General features: G+C 41.5%; 1 pseudogene; it reads right to left on the bottom strand.

Moving 5' to 3' along the window:
* The window catches only part of LOC148039876 (putative glucan 1,3-alpha-glucosidase), a 37,118-nt pseudogene extending 35,271 nt beyond the window's left edge, over positions 1-1,847 (bottom strand).
* Between the last annotated feature and the right edge of the window lie 16,962 nt (positions 1,848-18,809).

Genomic DNA, 18,809 nt, shown 5'->3' with positions numbered 1-18,809 from the left:
TATCCTTAGATCCAACACTGCCTAGTCTGCCACCCCTCGAACCATCACTATCTAGCTCAATTCAACCCCAACCACCAATAGGTATTAGGCCTTCCTACAAGGGACGTTTATTTCTATCGGTCACCAAGGACCTTGCTGAGAATACGGAAGATGACTTTGTGACTTGCATCAAACTCTTGGATAACACCTTTACCATGTTCGCTAGGAGCTATGAAAGACTTTACCTCGGCTTGCTTGATGAACCCCTTGCCTCTGAGGTTCATTCCTTATCCTGCACTTGGGAAGAATATGAGTTTATAACCGTAACATCCCCCAAAGTCTCAAAGGAGTTGATCGATAATGGTGAAATCTTAAAAGAGCACGCATTCATTAGACGATTAATAACATCCTACCGTAACCCCCAAAGGCCTACGTCAACCATTGAGATTGAGAAACTTACTCGCCTCGCTGACTGTAACTCCTCATTCCTACAAAAATAGGGTAACCTACGTCTCCAATGGAAGAAGCGGTGCTGCCAAATAATGACTAATGTTGAGCAACAACGTGCCATCAAGACAACTGAGTATGACCTGACTTACGTAGCACCAACCTTGTTTAGGGTCTTGGCCACCACTCACTCCAAACACCTAGATGACTAGGTCTTGGCCCATCCTTACATCAATCGTATCCTTACGGAAGAAGAGCTACATGCGGCTAGCCGCATCAACTCAAGTGACTTTCTAACCAATGTCCTGATTCACATTACCCAAGTATGCATTAGCCCTCGTAATCTCGATCATCATGCCAATTGGAATACAACCCTGATTTCTATAATTGGCTGATGCCCAAGTAAATAGCACCCTATGGTGCTCAAATGTCTTGCCTCTCCCATGTCCAATCCTAGGAAGGATTCTTCTCATTCCCAAGGGGGGAGGGGGTAAAGGTGAAGAAAGGTGAAATCAAGGAAAAGTGTCATAAGATCTTGGAAATGAATAGAACTGCTCAAGGGAAAATTCCTTTTGTTGCTTAAAGTATGTTATTCTTTCCATAAAAGCATGATCAATTCCTGTTTATTTTCTAGTAAGAAAATGTCTTAGGAATACTAATGGTGAACCATGATATATGATAGGAACCTAAAATGGCAGGGCAAGATAAAGGCAGCAAGCTTCCATTCATGGAGGAAGAGCAAGCTAAGTATGGCTTGATGGTAGAAACGAGGGGCTACATCCAGTTCACATTCAAGCACGCATGAACCTAGAGGACGTCGTTATGGAAGAGCCACCCATAAAATGACTCATGGACCAGTGCAACCTACAAAAGTCAACTACGAAAAAGGCACAGAGTTTCTGGGGAGCTTCAATGCCAAAAGGAATTGTGATATGGTGAGAATCGGGAAAGGGAAAGAAGCCCACCAAGTAGAGGTGGAATTGAGCCCTGAGGTGGTGGAGAAGGCCCTAGGCTTAACTAGCAGGACCGAGCAACGCCTAAAAAGGGACATGTACGGCATCCTAGGGATGAACAAGGCTGCTAGCAGTATGCACAATGGATGGGGTAAGTTTAGTGGATATTCCAAATCCTGAAATTAAGCTGTAGGCAAAGATGGTCCATACTCTCTTCTCTAGTCAAAGGTACAATGCCCTTATGAACAGAATCGGGGTACCGTTGTTGGAGAGCATCACAGCAGGATCCCTAGATGAAATAGATTGAAATGCCTTCGTGCGCAAAACTATTAAAAGCTCAGCAAAAGCTTTAACCACTGGTAGAATGGTAGTAAGAGGAGAATCCCTGACCTCCACAACAAGATCTGTTCGAAAGAAGTCCTCCTCCAAAGCATCCATCATCAGGTTCGGTGGGATCCTAACAGCCATAATCTAGGAGGCCTTGAAGGACACAAAGGAAGGTGGAGAGGGAGTAGGGGAAACCCCTGATCGACTACCTCTCCATGAACAAGTGCAGTCAAGCAAAATGACTATAAGTGATAAGAAAGAGCAGGAGGACGCAATTCCCGTCCAAGGAAAGCCGAAGGCATAGACGAAGGGAATCCCATCAAAGCTGAAGGAGACAAAAGAAACGATGAAAAGGGAGGAATGGGCCGAATTGAGGAAGGCCCAAAAAGAGTCCAAGAGGGCTGAAGATGAGAGAAAGAGAAGAGCCGAGAGAGAGGTAGCAGAGCTAAAAATAAAGGAAGATGAAGACATGGTGGAGGCCATGCACATGTCTGTAGAGGAGGCCTACGGTTCGAGAGGAATGGCCACCTTGAGCCCATGGCATGAAGGCAAACCAAGGGGCTATGCTAAAGTAGCCCCAATCATCGCGAGAAAGGGCAAGGACTCATTGCATCCCCTCCCTTCAGCTCTCACACCTCAAATCATCACCACCACCTCCACCACATAGGAGCCAACGTCTGCCATGGACACCACTCAGCTCATGTCCATGATGCAGTTCTTGGTCACAAAAGTATGAGAGATGGCACCAGGGACAGGACTCAAAAGGTTTTCTACAGCGGACGGCAAGTCCAAGTAGGACACCCAAAGTGGCAAAAGTTGGAAGCATCCACCACAACACTGCCCCCGACAGCAAACTATGAAGCCTATGTGGCTGAACTCCTAGCCCAACTAGAGAGACCCAAGGAAGAGAAGAATGCCATTATTGTGGAGCTGGAGGCCGAAAGGGAGGTTGCAACAGCCCTATGACTAGAGATGACATGGCAAGCCTGTGAGCATCAGAAAGAAATTTGGAGCTTGAAAGAGCAACTCAGTGTCCAAGAAAAGAATACTCAAGAAAATAAAAATCGCCTCATAAGGCAAAGACTAGAGGATGAAGCCCAAGACTTGGTGGCGGAGCAGCGGGGCCACAAGTGGCTCATCCAACAATATAATGAGCTCCAACAGCAAATGGCACGGGTGGAAGCTATGCATGCAAAACTACAAGGAAGCCTGCAAGAAGGAGACCATGCACCAAAAGAACAACGCCAAGAACAGGAGGATGCCCTAGTATTCCAGCTGTGGACGGCAATGGAAGAGCAAGGAAGGTTGAAGAGAGAAATAGAAGCCATGTTAGAAATGAGGGACGAGGCCATCGATAAAGCCACTGGAAGCCTACAAGATGACCTGAAGAACACCCAATAGGAGGTGGAGGCACTAATGGCCATGGCCATGCCCGAAAGGAAGCTGCACCGGGCAGAGCTTGAAAGTTGTGCGCAAACTACTGAAGATCTATTAGAACAGAACGGAGAAGCCTGCCAACAATACGTTGTGGTTGAGCAAGGTAGGAGGATGGCTGAGGAGCAGTTGAACTGTCACGATAAGGAGAAGACCTAGATGATGGAAATCTGGAGCGAGCAGTAACAGGTGGTAATGATGTTGTCTCAAGAGATGGAGAGGGGTAAGGAAGACATGGAAGAAAAGGCACAATAGTGGGAGGAATGCAACCTCGAAAGAGTGCAGGGATTGACAAAGCACCTAGCAGTATCAGAATGTGAGAGGGTGCTGCAGAGTCCAGAGCTAAGGCCACTGAAGCGTGCTCCAACACGCAAAGGCAAGCCTTTTTGAGCATTGTGCTTCATGTCACGCAAGCTGAAGGCGAGAACTTGGTGGAGAGAATGAGGAGGAAGCTGGAACAGACAACAACCAGAGCTTTAAGATATGGCCTGCAAGAGCGCACACTTCCAACTGACGTGGGCATAGCCAAGGAGCAGCAACGTAGCTACTTGCGACAAGTCAGCCTCTCCATTGATGAGCTCAGGAAACTTGGATTCGAGGAACAAGAGCAGCCCCACCCACCCCCAACTCCCTATGGAACAAGATGCCCAAGAAGGGCCTACTGACCTCGAGCATGCATTCGAAGAAGAATCACAAATCTGGGAGGCCAGCAGTCCACCCTTACCTAATGTACTCCTAGAAGAGCCTGAGGGTACCCAGGTTTTCAAGCACGTTATTACTACAAGAAGAAGAAGATGGGAACTTGTGGAGCAAGCCCAGTAGAGGGTGTAAGCATAGCCACAACAGCTTCCTAATGAGCCCATGCCACCACACGAGGATCACTACCCCATTAGTTGGCCGCATGAGCTGACTATCTGGCAACAACAAGAGCTCCAATCGTGACCCTTCAAGTTCTCCTTCCTCTTCCCATGGGCCTTAAACCGAGTCTAACCCCTGGAAATAGTGGAAGGAATCATTTGTTCGGGCAATACCTAAAGAATTGATAGGTCGAGGAGCGGAGCATCATCATTACCCAATGGAGGCAAGAGGCCACTGGCTACTAGTAGGACAAGGTTTATCAAGTTCCCAAAACCGTCCAAGGCTATGAGGAGCAGCCAAAGTGGCAGAGGAGGATTTGGGACACCAATTTTGATGCATGGATAGCTTTCTATGGCACACTACAGGGAGAACGGAATGATCCCGCCTACATGCCCTACCCTCACAAACACGGAGTGGATTACGATAGGGGGTGCATTGCAGGTATGACTTTCTGAAGATCTACAATGTCAATGCAGAAAATCCCGGGGAATGCATGACCTTTAGAGTAGGGGACTTGCACACTTCTATTAACCACTTCCTCGAGGATTTCTCTTCCTGCCTAGACCCAGCCTTCATAACCACTTGTAATTACCTTAGGATCATTAGGTTTTTGCTTAAACAAAAGCCAGTAGCTAAGGAAGCCCACCTCCTCCCACTCTTTTTTGACATTAACCTAGGAATAGATAGTTGTGCTATGGCTAGGCTCATGATGAGGGCAACCCTACTTCCCTCATTTTGCATGAGGATCCTTGAAGACATGAATGATAGCCACTTTACGAGGTGCAGTCACCCTTTTTTGTCAACCACACCTCTCAATGCAAGGGCTAACATCAAGGAATACCTGTAGAGCCGTGCCTTCTTAACTAAATCCCTAAGATCACCTCGTGACTCATCCGAGTAAGATTAGGGTATAGTCTAAGAGCACCCCTGTGGCAAAAAAAAAAAAGCTATTACACATCACCACCGCAAGTTGCACATCCACCATAGCCACTGTACCTAGGGATCCTCAAGTTAGGCACGTCCGATGGCCCTGATCGGTAGGCTCTGTTCCTAACCCCCTAGCCTCATTTTGATCCCCCACTTCCTGCTTAGGGCACATCAAGTGTAGGACACACCAGGGAGGTAACATTTGCATGTGGTTAGACATGTCACCCTAAGCTCCATCCTACTAGTATGCGCACAAATAGTGGGATACACCCACACGTAATGCACCTTTATTTTCTTTCCAAGTACAACCAAAGGTCCCACTACCAGCTTCAAAGATCCCATCATCCATGCAATGCCCTCCCCATCCTACGCCATGTGCCATAAGATAAAGCACAACCAACCAAGGGGAGAATGCAACAGCCACAATCAGAAAGTGAATAAAGAAGCTCGTTTGGAACAGTGCAGGTGAACTCAGTCACGAAGAGTTAAACCACGGATCCATCTAACACCATTTTGAATTTCAAATATGGACCCACCCCTCAACATCCCTCCAACACCATGGATCATATCCAATGCCAAGGCCTCTTAGTTCCAAAGGTCCCTCCGATACCAAGGCCCCTACGTAGCCCAAGGGCCTTTCAATTCTATGAAACCCTCTAACAGATCTAGAAATCCCTCCAACACATCCGTACCATGATATATTCACAACCTCAAGAAACCCCTAGCATCCTAGCACCACCGTCCCCCTCACCACCAGCAAGTGCCATGGGACTAGCACTCATCTAGGAGGGGGTAATGTTAACCCTCAGACGAACAAGGTGGAAAATCGAGAAAATCTAAAGCAGATGATAAGGTCAAGGCAAAAGTGAAATGAGAGACGAAAGCAAGCTAGGAGAAATATGGAAACACAAGAAGTGCAAAAAAGTCCTAAATCGAGAAGAAAGGCACACAAGAAAAAATGCAAGTCAATGCTTTTGTAAAAGAACGCAAGGCGCACCACGATTTATTTTAAGAGTTCCAGGCTCTCACTCGTGCAAATTGTATAGGTAGATAAACAGTAGAAAGGAAGCTAAGAAGATAGGAGGACAATGGAAAAAATGGCCTAGGCTATGGCCGGTCATGTAAAAAGGGGATGACCACCCAAATGGGATTTAGGACTTTGTATATAAAGTTCAAAAGATGAATGAGAGCTCATTCTTGTGTGTGGCCAAAAGTATCTCTCTTCTTCTTCTTCTTCTTCTTCTTCTTCCTCTTTTTCTTCTTCTAGCTTGCTTGAGCTTGTGCTTGAGAGAGGGAGTGTGAGAGTGTGTGAGAGTGAGTGTGTGAGGGCGAGGGACCGTGGAGGAGAAGCTCTCCATCTTCTCTTCTCTTCTCTTCTCTTGCTCATGGCAATGGAGCTTGGAGCATGGAGCTTAAGGATCGAACTTGCTTGAAGCTTGCACTTGGATCGTGAAGGTACTGATGTGCTCGGGAGAGGAGGCAACTCAATTGAGCATAGAGGTAAGCTCACTATACTCGTAGGGATGGATAGCGCATCGGCTATGTGAGAGGTAGCCATTACTACTCGGCTTGGAACGCTTGAAACAATAAGCGATCCATGGGTCTTGGCGATTGATCACCTCCACAGCACTCTATGTGGATGACATGTTGATTTGCTCGGAGAGCTAATGAGCTGGATGCTCTAAAAAGCTAACTAAAGAGAAGCTTTGAGATGAAATACATGGGACAAACCTCACATATTCTTGGGATGCGCATTTTATGTGACTTCTCTCAACGGCTTCTTTAATTGTCACAAAAGGAGTATATCCAATAGGTCCTTGAGCAGTTTCACATGCAAGATGTTAAGCCTATTGGCTATCCTTTGCCTTCTCATGTGAAGGTGAGACAGGCCGATTGTCCACAGTTTGATGAGTAGAAGGCCAAGATGGCTAAGATCCCTTATGCATCCGTAGTGGACAATTTGATGTATGCCATGATAGCCACTCATCTTGACATAGCTTTTTCTAATGGGAGTTGTGGCACGCTATATGGCTACACCTGGCAAGCAACATTGGGATATTGTCAAGGGTATCATGAGGTACCTGAAGGGCACAATAGATATGTGCATATGTTATGGTAGCCATGATACATGAGTCATGGGATACACTAACTCTAATTGTGCAAGACATGCAAATAGTAGAACATCCACCTCTGGCTATGTGTTTACCTTTGCTAGGGGTGCTATTTCTTGGATGTCTAGGGTGCAAAAATGCAAGGCACTCTCTACTATAGAGGCTGAATATGTTGTAGCCACACTGAGGCTTGCAAGGAGGCTCTCTGGTTAGGCTGTCTAGTGGCAGACCTTGGTATGATTGACGTGGTTCCTACACTGCATTTGAATTCTATGAGTGCTATCCAATTAGCCAAGAATCCAATCTTCCATGTGAAGATGAAGCACATTGAGATAGGGTACCACTTTATCAAAGAGGTCATTGATGACAAGTCTGTTGATCTTGTCAAGATCTCAATTGATTAAAATCCTACAGATCTACTCACAAAAAGTCTCTCAGCAGAGTGTTTTTCCTTCCTTAGGAAGTTGATGGGCATTGGATGTCTCTATTCCTCATCATGTTATACTCTATGTACACATTGTACTTTGTCACTTTTTTTTTTGCTTATTCCCTCTTCACTCGAGGCACATTCGCATTTAAGTGGGAGATTGTTGGGGATAAAGGCGCTTGTGCCTAGCCACCTGTGTATTACTACATTGACAGTACCCACACCTACACACTGCAAGCGACATGCACCTATTACTACACTGACAATACCCACACCTACACACTGCAGGCGACGGGTGCCCATCACTTCGTTCTTTATTCTTTCAATGACATTTGAATAAAGGCAAGGCTAGTCACATATTGTGACTATTAGAGTTCCCACATCTTGAGTCTCTCTCTCTCTTGGTCTCTTACTCCATCTGCCATAGCTCTGCCTCTCTTGCTTCCACTTGCTCATGCTTCATCTTGGGCTTCTCCCTTCAACTTGAGGACATGGTTGGTATAAGGGGAGGTGTAGTGCAAAGCTCAAGGTAATAGAATTGCAATGCCCTTAGGATGTTCTTCCCTTGATATACCTAAGTCTATGAAGTGGGGAAGGGCTAGGGGGGGCATGGAGCTCATTTGCAAATGCCACAAGACATGCCCAACTTGAGGGCCACAAGGTGATGTGGTGGTGGATATACCTATTCTATGATGGAGCTTTTGCTCTCTTTTATTCATTTTCTTTTCTTTTTCTTTTCTTTTCTTAAAAATGGGTATCTTATTGTGGCTCCTTTTCTTTCCCTTGTGTTGGCTAAGGAAGTAGACTCAATGATCTATCAAGGCATGACCTGCTCATCATGTAAGTTTTTAGTTGTGCTCTTACATCAAGGGGTTTAGTCAAGAGAAAAGGGTGGCTATAGCTTGTAAACCTAATAATACTTGTATCTTCTAGTAGCTCAAAATAATATGTGAGTAGTAATGTTTCCTAAAGGAGTAATCTCACCATGGCATATCTATCAATGTATGCATTTATGTCGAAGAAGAGTGGATGTGAGCCTTCTTCTTCTCCTATCTTCTTTTGATTGAGTAGTTGGAGGAGTAACTACAAATAATTGTATGCTGTGATAAAAACAAGGTCATGACAAGTTGAAAAGTCATCCACAAACCACTTGAAAGAGGGCATTAAGTCATTTTCATAAAACTCAAGGCTGTCTCCTAGCCTATAAGCATTAACATTGTAGATCAAAGGGAAGTCATACTTTCCATGTTTTTTGGGGTCATAAATCAACCCCATGACTTCTAGGACAAGAGATGTAATTAAGATCCCCCCTTTCAAAAGGTAGAGCATTATAGAATGCAACCCCATACACCCATATTATCATCCAATATGTTATTTCTCCACTTTGGTTTAGATTCATAGCCCCACAATGTCCTTGGTACTTCAAACACCTTCTATTGCCAATAGTCCACTAATTCCTCCTGCCACAATCCAGGATCTTGAGTTCTATGCTCAAGCCATCTCTTTGTGAGTTGTGAAGACACCTAAGTTATCTTTTGCATCGTGTTGAGTGGTAGGACCTTCCTAAGCCCTCGTGGGAAATTGAACGTAAACTACATGGGTACTTCTTGGGTTTCCCAATGTTCCCATGTGGTGGTCTCCCTATCCCAATTGATTGAAATGTATTCCCCTCCTTTTGAATTTTGAGTGAATTTTCTCTTGCTTCTTTCCATCTTCTCTCTTCTTCTTTGCATAGCTTTTTTCATCCCTTGTGAGAGGGCATGGGTTCCTCTTGAGCTCCCTTGTAGTGATTTCTAATTCTTATGGCATTGGCTCTTCACATTTCTCTAGATCCTAATATATTTTAAGTGCTAGAGATGATAGTGGTGATTCTTTTGTGGCTAGAGTGGGACAACCCCAATTAGTTTTAGGTCTTCTATTCCAACTTCTCTCACCTTCAACACATGATCTTTCCTTGTCATTCTCTATTTTTTCTAGGGAACTTCTACCTCAAGCTGTGTTTAAGCACCTTTCTAGGGATTTCAACTTCCTTCTAAGGATTTTAGTAGAATCCTCTTCACATAGCTCTAACACTTCATACAATGTCCGAGAAAAAATCCACTATTGCATTCATATCACCTCTTCTATTGCATTGGCCCTTTCATTTGCCAAATTCTACTCACATTTAGATTAGGCTAGGCAGATGGCTAAGTTGCACATGGTGTTGGCATTTCTATCCTTCCATGGGCCCATCTTATCCTTTTTTAGCTCTAGCCCCCTCTATTCTACCATTGTGAGGATTTCTAGCATCATTTACTACTCCTAGGTTTGACATAGTCTTTTCCTATACTACATTTCATTCTCTAATCGCTTCTAAAGTTGGGTGTAGTTATGAGAAGCCTCTTCTATTTCATTCTCTAGTTCCAAAAGCTCTCTATTAATTTGTTTGGCCTCCTCCTTTATCGATCTTGCCTCTTCTACCTCCGTTGTTAATGGCCCTTGCAATTGTTTTAATGGATTTAGCTCTCCTTTTAGCTTGGCTTTATCCTTAATGACTTGTGTGTATTGACTTCTAAGCTACACTTGCTTTTCTCTCTCAAATTCATATTGTTCATCTAGCTCTTCATACTTGTCTCCTTTGTCATTGCCCACATTTAGTGCTACCAAATCCTTCTTTAAACTGGAAGTTTCCCTAGTTTTTTGGTGTTGATATGTTGCATGGATATCTTTCCCTTTTTCTAGGGCAGCTAAGGAAACCTTCCTTTCTTTCTCCAACTAGTCTTTCTAATGTTCTAACTCCTTCCTCAACTCTTCACATCCTTGTGCAAAGCTTAGCTTGACTAAAATCATGGAGGTCACTAATCATTTCAATCCTAGGCATCTTAAGTGCCTTTTTCTTGGATTCTACATCTGTAATTGCCTCTCTTTGTACATGCGAATGTGGAATCTCTTGACCTTGGCTACAAGAAGGCAACAACTTGTGATGCCAATTCATAGATCGTATCCTCCCAACTTGCTTCTAGCACTACTTTTTGTTGTGAACCCTAGAATAGAGGGGGTGGTGACTATAATTGGTGGGAGAGGGACTTCTAATGGGGCTTTGCCCCCCTTGCTAGTTACTAGTGGTGACTGGGCTAAAGCTCTTATTGCACTCATGCCTATTTCCTCTACCATCTCAAGATTGAGGTTTATGAGTGCTAATTTATTGGTTCTAGAAGGTTTCTCAATTAAAGGTCTTATGGCTAGGGCTAGATCCTCTTCTTTTTGTTTCATGAGCTGCTTTTTTGCCTCCCACTAATTTCAATTTTATACCTCCTCTTCCTTTCTTAATTCCTCATTAGCTTTTTCTCTATGGCCTTCTCTTCCTTAAATGCAGACTTTTCCCATTTAGTGGGCAGTTAAAATAAATGAGTTTATTTCTCCTTCCATCATTAGAGGTGGCTGACATTGGTATCTCTGGCTATGGTTCCTACTACTGTTGTTGCGCTCTAAGTGTAGCTAGCTATGGATCCTAGAACCTCTTGCTTTTCATCTTTGCTGGTTGTTCTAGTACTTGGGATTGGGAGGTTTCACTTCCTAAGTGTTTTGATTGATTCACCTCAACTGAATAGTACTCATAGAGTCCAAATACAATGTAGGAGTCATAGTCATACCAAGGTTTGCAACCAAATAGCCTAATCATAGGGCCTCCATGCAAGCCTCAATGCCTACAATATGTACTCAACCTCAATAGTAGACAGGGTCGTGAATTTCTACACCCCGAATATCCAAGAAATAACACCCCTGAAAAAAGAGTGAAGACATAAATAGAGGTGGATGTTCTACTATCTGCATGTCATGCATAGTCAGAGTCTACATAGCCCACAACTCTAATATCCTAGCCACTATAACAAATGCACATACCTGCAATGCCCTTAAGGTATCCCAGGACACCCTTCATGGCGTCCCAATGTTTTGTGCTAAGTGTTGTTACATAGTGAGCCACAACTCCCACTACAAATGCTATGTCAAGTCTAGTGACTACAATGGCATACATCAAGCTACCCACCACACATGCAAATGGGATCTTGGCCATGTCGACCTTCTCACTTGACTAGCAACAATCTACTTGACTAACTTTCACATGAGAAGATAATGGGCAGCCAACCAATAGGCTTACCCCTATCTTCTTGAACTAAGTCTTCAAAGCATCTAGCTCATCATGGCATCTAGCTCATCATGAGCACTCCCAACAGTTAGCATATCATCAACATATAGTACCAAAACTATAAGGCTACCATCATGGGCCTTCTTCATGTAAAGTCATAGATCCATATCACTACGGCAGTATCCCTATGAATGCATAAAGACATTATACTTATGGTACCATTCCCTAGGTACCTACGTAAATCCATAAAGACTCTTTCTCAACTTGCACACTAGGTATTCCCTGCCCTTTTTTCTCCGAGCCCTTAGACTACTACATATAAATGTCCTCATGTAAGTCCCCATTAAGAAAAACCATTTTCACATCCATCTATGTAGCCAAGGCCAATACTAAGTGTAGGGTAGTCATCTTGACTATATGAGAGAATATCAAGCTAGCCCTCTCTTAAGACTGACTATCACCTTTGCACATAGCCTCCTCATAAGTAAGCGGCTCACCAAAGTCCATCACCATGACATAATGTATAGGGGGCTCAAAATAATTAGGAAGTATAAGGCTCTAGTGGAGCATCTCATGAGTAGTTGTGGAGCTCATATGGAATGTCCTCTCTATCTAGCATCATAATCCTATACAACAGGTGAATCCTAGGCCATCACATTATCAACCAACTACATCAAGCTGTCTAATGATGAGGACTAGTTGTACTATAATAAGAGTCTCCTCGTAAAAGATGACCATGCATATCTCAACTACCTACTCGTGTCTCATATATATCTTTTCCTCATGGAATATGACATCGTGTTTGTGAATGACCTCTATTGTGTTTGTATTTGAGAATATGGCAAAAAGCCTTATATCCAAAGATACACAAGTGCACATATAACGCAGGTTTACCAAACTATACCTCCTCTATAAGTCTACCACCAAGAGCAATGCATGGGGATCTATTAATCAAATGAACAGTAGTAGTAATTACATCAACCCAAAAGTACTATGGTAACCCTACTTGACTAAGCATATTGCAAACTCTTTCTTGAATAGTCATGCACTCTGTAACACATTTTGTGTACAAGGTAGCTAGTTGATGGTTAATATCCTTCTTATCACAAAACTCCCCAAATGCCTTAGATACATACTTATCCCCAATATCAAATCATAGATTGGTTCTTAACAATAGAAAGAAAGCATTGAAATATAGCTAAGACCTCTAATTTGTGCTTAATAGGATAGGCCTAAACTTTATGCAATCAATCATCGATGAATGTCACAAAGTACTTAGCACCACCTAATGACTCACATGGCATGGGACCACAAACATATGAATAAATAAGAGCCAAAGACTCACCCACACAAATAGAGTCAAACTTTTTATGAGAGTTACATGTTTGCCTACCATATAAACAATGATCTCAAGAGTCAAAACATAAGCAGTCAAGAGGTGGTACATACTACAAACAAGTGAGTACTTTCATTTATTTAAGCAATATATAACCAAGACAGATGCTTAAGAGATACACAAGGAAGATCAATTCATAGCTAAGACATGTTCAATAAATCTAGATACAAGCAAAGGATAGAGGTCACCAACCTTGGCACCTTGAGCAAAAACAAGACTACAACGAGTAATCTTCAATGCGAAATCAATAAAAGAGACAGGGCACCTATCATCATCCACCTATCTAATAGAGATAAGGCTTTTAGTTAATGGTGGGACATGATGTGCATCATGAAGTAGAAATGGAGCACCAATATCAAACTACAATCTCACATCACCTATGATAATAATATCCATGCAATGTCATCTCCCAATCTAACTAGATTTGTAACAATATGGTAAGTATAAAACAAATGATAATACAAAGTAACATGAAATAAAGCCCTGAATCAAGAAGCCAACATTGAGAGTAAAAAGACGAAGTATCACTCAAGTGAGTAGCATAAAGCGATGAAGTAGCAAGTATGTAATCCATTAAGTTATACTCAAATGCATTTATTTCTTCTATCTTAACACTAGACTAGGAACAATGCTGCAATCATCAAAAGATCTGGCATCATCCTACACTTTCCCTTTGCCTTTTTCATGCCTATCATTGCACATCTTATGGCAATGTGGCCTTATATGACCCTACTACCCACAATAGTGACCAATGAGAGAGAACTTAGGACCACAAGATTTATTGTGTGATTGCCCATGAGACTTAGATTTGACCCTGTTGGGATATGAGTCTCTACTACGATTATTGTTCCCATTACTACCTTATCTACCTCTTATTATAAGTGCATGAGAAGTATAGGCTACATCAACATTCTATATAATTTATTTGTAAGAAAGGTGCCCTTTATATCCTTGAGCTGAAAGCCACCTCCTAGAGGGTTTGTAGTCATAGTAGTGGTGGAATGTATCCCAAGACTCAGGCAATGTAACAAGTAGAAAAAGAGACTTGACATTCTCCTCAAACTTAAGACCCTATGAAGTAACTTGATTGAAAATGGAATGAAATTCATCTAAATGAGAAGATATAGACATCCCTTCCTTCATACGAAGGTCCATGAGTTTCTCAACACAATATGGTTGACTTGTAAGACTCTATTTACCATAGAGATCACAAATATTTTTTCATAATGTATAAGCACCACCCTCAGTCTCAATGATATTGAAGTATACATGCTTTGACAATGACAAAATGATGGTAGACTTACATAGCTCATGAAGCTCTTCCTATTCCTCTATATCATAAAGTTCTTGTGTTATGGCCTGGGTATGCCCTCTAATTTTAGTGGCTTGACTTGTTCCATCTACACCAATACCTACCAAATCTGAGTCTTGTAATACTTGAAGTTATTGATATCCAACTTCTTTATGTTGAAGATAGAAATGTTATTGGAAGCATTTGAAGCACCTACTATCATCTCAGTCAAACAGAGAGTGTAGACTACTATAAGAACAACAAATCAATCCCAAGACTAAGCCAAAAAGAATGAAACAAGAGGAAGACTAAGCCAATACATTGTTGTTTACGAGCAAGAAGCACTAGATTGTTGAATAAAACTCTCTACTCTCAAAAGAACTACTCAAAACTGATTTTCAACATGGTTGTCCATAAAGTTGTAAAATCGACATGTAATTATGAGTAAATATGATAAAGATTAAGCTCCCATTGGCAATAAAATCTTGGTGGCAACCGAAATGTACAATGCAACTAGTAGTGCAGAGTTAGAGGATAAGCCATTGAGTACCAAAGACTATTAAAACATCCAAGATGTCAAGTACATAGATGCATACCAAGCATGTATGCACCATTGATTACCTGGTGACAATAAGCAACACAAGGTGCCCAAATCAAAGGCTAATTAGTCCATAGTCACAAATCTTTGCAATGACAATACATGCATAAACCAATAAAGCATAAGAGAGTCTCCCACTGACTCTAATGAACTAAGCTTTGCATAAAAATACCAAGTACTTGCATTGGAGAAAATCTAGAGCATCCAAAGTAGCAAAAGAAAACTAAATGCATAGAGCTCATAGCATGTGAGTGCCCCGGTAGCATATCTAGGCATATACAACAATTCCAACATTAGCATAACTATGTAGCATACCCAAATAGGATGTAGGCATTCAATTCATAGACATTAACTACGAATCCAAACCATAAATATTATGTTATGTGTATTTTTTTAAAAAAAGAACCAAATACTACATAAAATCAACTTTGTGATTGGCAAGATCTATAGTTCTCATCATGCTCTTCATTTTGAGCTACAGAACACCTCAATCCGATACTGTATGCAAAAGTTATGGCCAAAATATGAAAGTGATGTCACACTGCCATAGTTGTCCATGACTTTTGTAGCATGCTCTATATCCACTCAAAATGGATAGAATGGCTCTAAACTAAATTCTTGAAAGGCAATTTTAGTTTCTCCTCTTTTATACATATATTTGAGAGGAAGAAAATGGAAGAGAGTTCAAATTTCTCTTCTCTTCAAAGGCTTTAATGTGGGAGCTAGCTCCTTCAATGGACCAAACTAATATACCATTTTTCGTAAGATAAAGCTTGTAATTTCCTTAGCATATCCTTGTGACTTGCACAAGCTTCAAACCATTTCATAAATATATATATTTTGCCACAATGATATGTCATTTATGAAAAGTTAATGAAGCATGAATAGGTACAATGAAATTAATACCCCATTTCCTAAAGGGTAATGCCGTGGGAATGGGGTTTAAGGACTACTTACGATTCTTCCTAGTGTCATGTCTTTGGTGGACATCACAATGCCTCACATATAAAAAAGCATCCTAGAAAACCATAGGCCACCAATATCTAGCATGCAAGGCCTTATGGCAATAAGTTGTATAGTAAAATGACCTTCACATGCTAAATCATGCATTTCGCTAAAATAAATGGCACCTCTTCTGGTACCATACATAGATGATATACCTCATCTACTCCCCTTCTATACAAGACACCTACTATTAGAGTAAATAAGATTACTTACTATTTAATTTTTCTATTTTCTAACTTGGATAATTCCCCACTCAGTTGCTTGTAGATAGATAATGCATGATGAAGGTATAGCATGATACGATTGAGGCAAAATCAACCCTCTAGAAATCCTCACAATCACTAAGATCGACCCACTCCTCTTTAGACTTACCACCAACATCCACAAGTCATTTAAGAATGCCTTGGAAGTTCAGGGGCTTTCTACAAATCTCATAGTAGAATCCTTAAAGATAAACCGGCCATTTGGCCAAATGGTCAACGGGTGGAAGCTTATTGAGTAGTAAGCGTAAACCCTCAACCTTTGTAAATAATACCACCTTTTCATATAGGATGTAATGCCTAAACTTTTTGGTGTTGAATATTGTGGCCAAGCAAACCTTTTCTAGGTAACTATAATGGAGCTTAGAAGTCCCCATTTTCCAATTGCAAAGTAATTCGGTGATAAAATGTGCCTCCCAAATTTGAGAGAGGTAATAACTTATGTTGTATTATTGCAATTGTGAAAATATGAAAGACTTGTCCTCTTTTCGGTGCCTTTAGACTAGCCTTTTAGATAGTTACATGGCTACATCCATTCAAATGCATGGTTGTGGGACAAATGTTTTATCAATTGCTCAATTGATGCATTAATGAATCTTTGATAACAACTAATCGACAAAATAAAGTTGTGAACCTCTTTGGGATTAGTGGATGGGCCTTTGTCGAGAATTATTATCCCAAAGATGGGATTAGTGGTCTTTAGATGACCTTGGGGATGCTTAAATTCATACTCCATATTCATAGTATTTTTATGAAAATGTTTTGAACATTTTTGTAAGTACTGTATCACTCTCTAAATCCACAAAAATGTGCCCTTCAAGTGCCATATGGTTTATTATTTGGACATGTTGCAAGTGCAAGGGGGCCTTTGTCAAGCATTCTTATCCCAACGAGTTCTATTGATGCTTAAGGAAGTTCATATCCAACACAATTTGATGGTATTGTTTTATGATCATATCATTGTAGTACTTCATCATATCCTTAACTTTTTCTATAGTTTATGATGTAGAAAACTCATATCCAACTACTTCAACTACTACTAACAACCCCATTTTACGTTCAACAACTTGAAAAGGGACAATCATTTGTGCCAACACTTGACATATAAGGGACTTCTACATTACTCATAGGAGTTGACTATTTTTTATCAAAACTAGACGATACAAGTGTAGGCAAATTGTGGCAACCCTTGATTTAAGGTTGTCTAAACTTCTTCAATGGAGCTATTTAGCATCAAGTGCAAAAGGTAATAGCCCGTGGGTTATAACCCCTCAACACCATGTTTGGCATAAATCCAAGAATGGAGAGTGCCTAACCTCTTGCTACATAGGCTGCTTGAATCCTAGACTCAACTTCTTTTGCAGTAGTGACCGTATTCTCTAAATCAATAAGATTTGCATTACTAAGGTGCAATTGGATTATGAAATTCAATCTACTCAAGGGGAACTGCAAGTTAACTACATTAAGCATTAAAAAACCTCTCTGTGCTTCTTTGAATAAGCTCTCACCCTTCATTAAGGTCTTGTCAAGTTTCATTCAAGACACACAACCAATATTGTCCACCCTTTTTAGGAGAGAACTGCCTGTGAAAAGAAGCATAGAACTCATGCATAGTAGTTAAATCTAAGCAAGTCAGTAATACCGCATAGTTGCATTCCCTTTCAAGGTCATAAAAAGAAGATCGTGCAATGTACTTCTTCAACTTGATAGTTGAACGTAAGTTTTTGAAAGTTCAAGATGTGCATTTCAACATCTTCATAGGAAAGTGTCCATGATTAATCCTCTAAATGTATGTATACATTACAAGGACCAATTGAGAGCCCAATAAAGGGGTAGGGTGCTTATCTTTTGGGGGGAAACCCTGAAATTTGAGGCCATATATAAAATTTTGAAAATTAGATAGAAAATGTTATTCTTGTGTGTGTCAACTTTGAGTCCTCTTCTCCGTGCCTCTACCTTATCCATTAAAGTGCTGAGAGAGAGAGAGAGAGAGAGAGAGAGAGAGAGAGAGAGAGAGAGAGAGAGAGAGAGAGAGAGAGAGAGAGAGAGAGAGAGAGAGAGAGAGAGAGTGTGTGTGTGTGTGTGTGTGTGTGTGGGGGGGGGGGGGGGGGGGTGCGTGTGTGCATGTGTGTGAGTTAATGAGTGAATGAGAGAGAGGGGGGAGGGGAGGGAGAGTAAGGGACCATTAGAGAAGAACTTCCTCTTCTTATTCTTCTCTTCATTCGCAATCGCTTGGAGTATACATGGACCGAGTTAGAGCTATGGAATAGCAAATCAAGAGGCATCCCACTTGAATTGTGGAGCCACTTGCAAGCCATCAAACAACGAGAATAACAATGAGATAGATAAATGGGCAAGCTCTCTACAACTCACATCTAGACTTGCATAAATTTTCTTTCTGGATTGATGAGTATTAGATCTGATAGAGAAGGGGTGTTCACAGTTAGGTGTGAGATAGTGTTCCCAATGTGGTTGACTCTCAAATCAATAAGAATTTTGCTAATATCACATCATTGAGTGAACATCCCAATACTATCCTCATGAACATATGAATGAGTATAATCTCCTTAACCATGGCTAACATATGCTACGAGTTATCCCATAGGCTCATGCATACATGCGATCTAACAATTCATCACATTATGATCATGCAAAGTCAAATCAAAGTTA

The sequence above is a fragment of the Lygodium microphyllum genome, chromosome 2 (assembly GCF_053477565.2).
Source record: "Lygodium microphyllum isolate KBCC chromosome 2, Lygodium_microphyllum_v1.1.10, whole genome shotgun sequence".
Classification (NCBI taxonomy): Eukaryota; Viridiplantae; Streptophyta; class Polypodiopsida; order Schizaeales; family Lygodiaceae; genus Lygodium; species Lygodium microphyllum.
The sequence above is the reverse complement of the archived record's forward strand: the minus strand, read 5'-3'. Positions and strand labels throughout refer to the sequence as shown.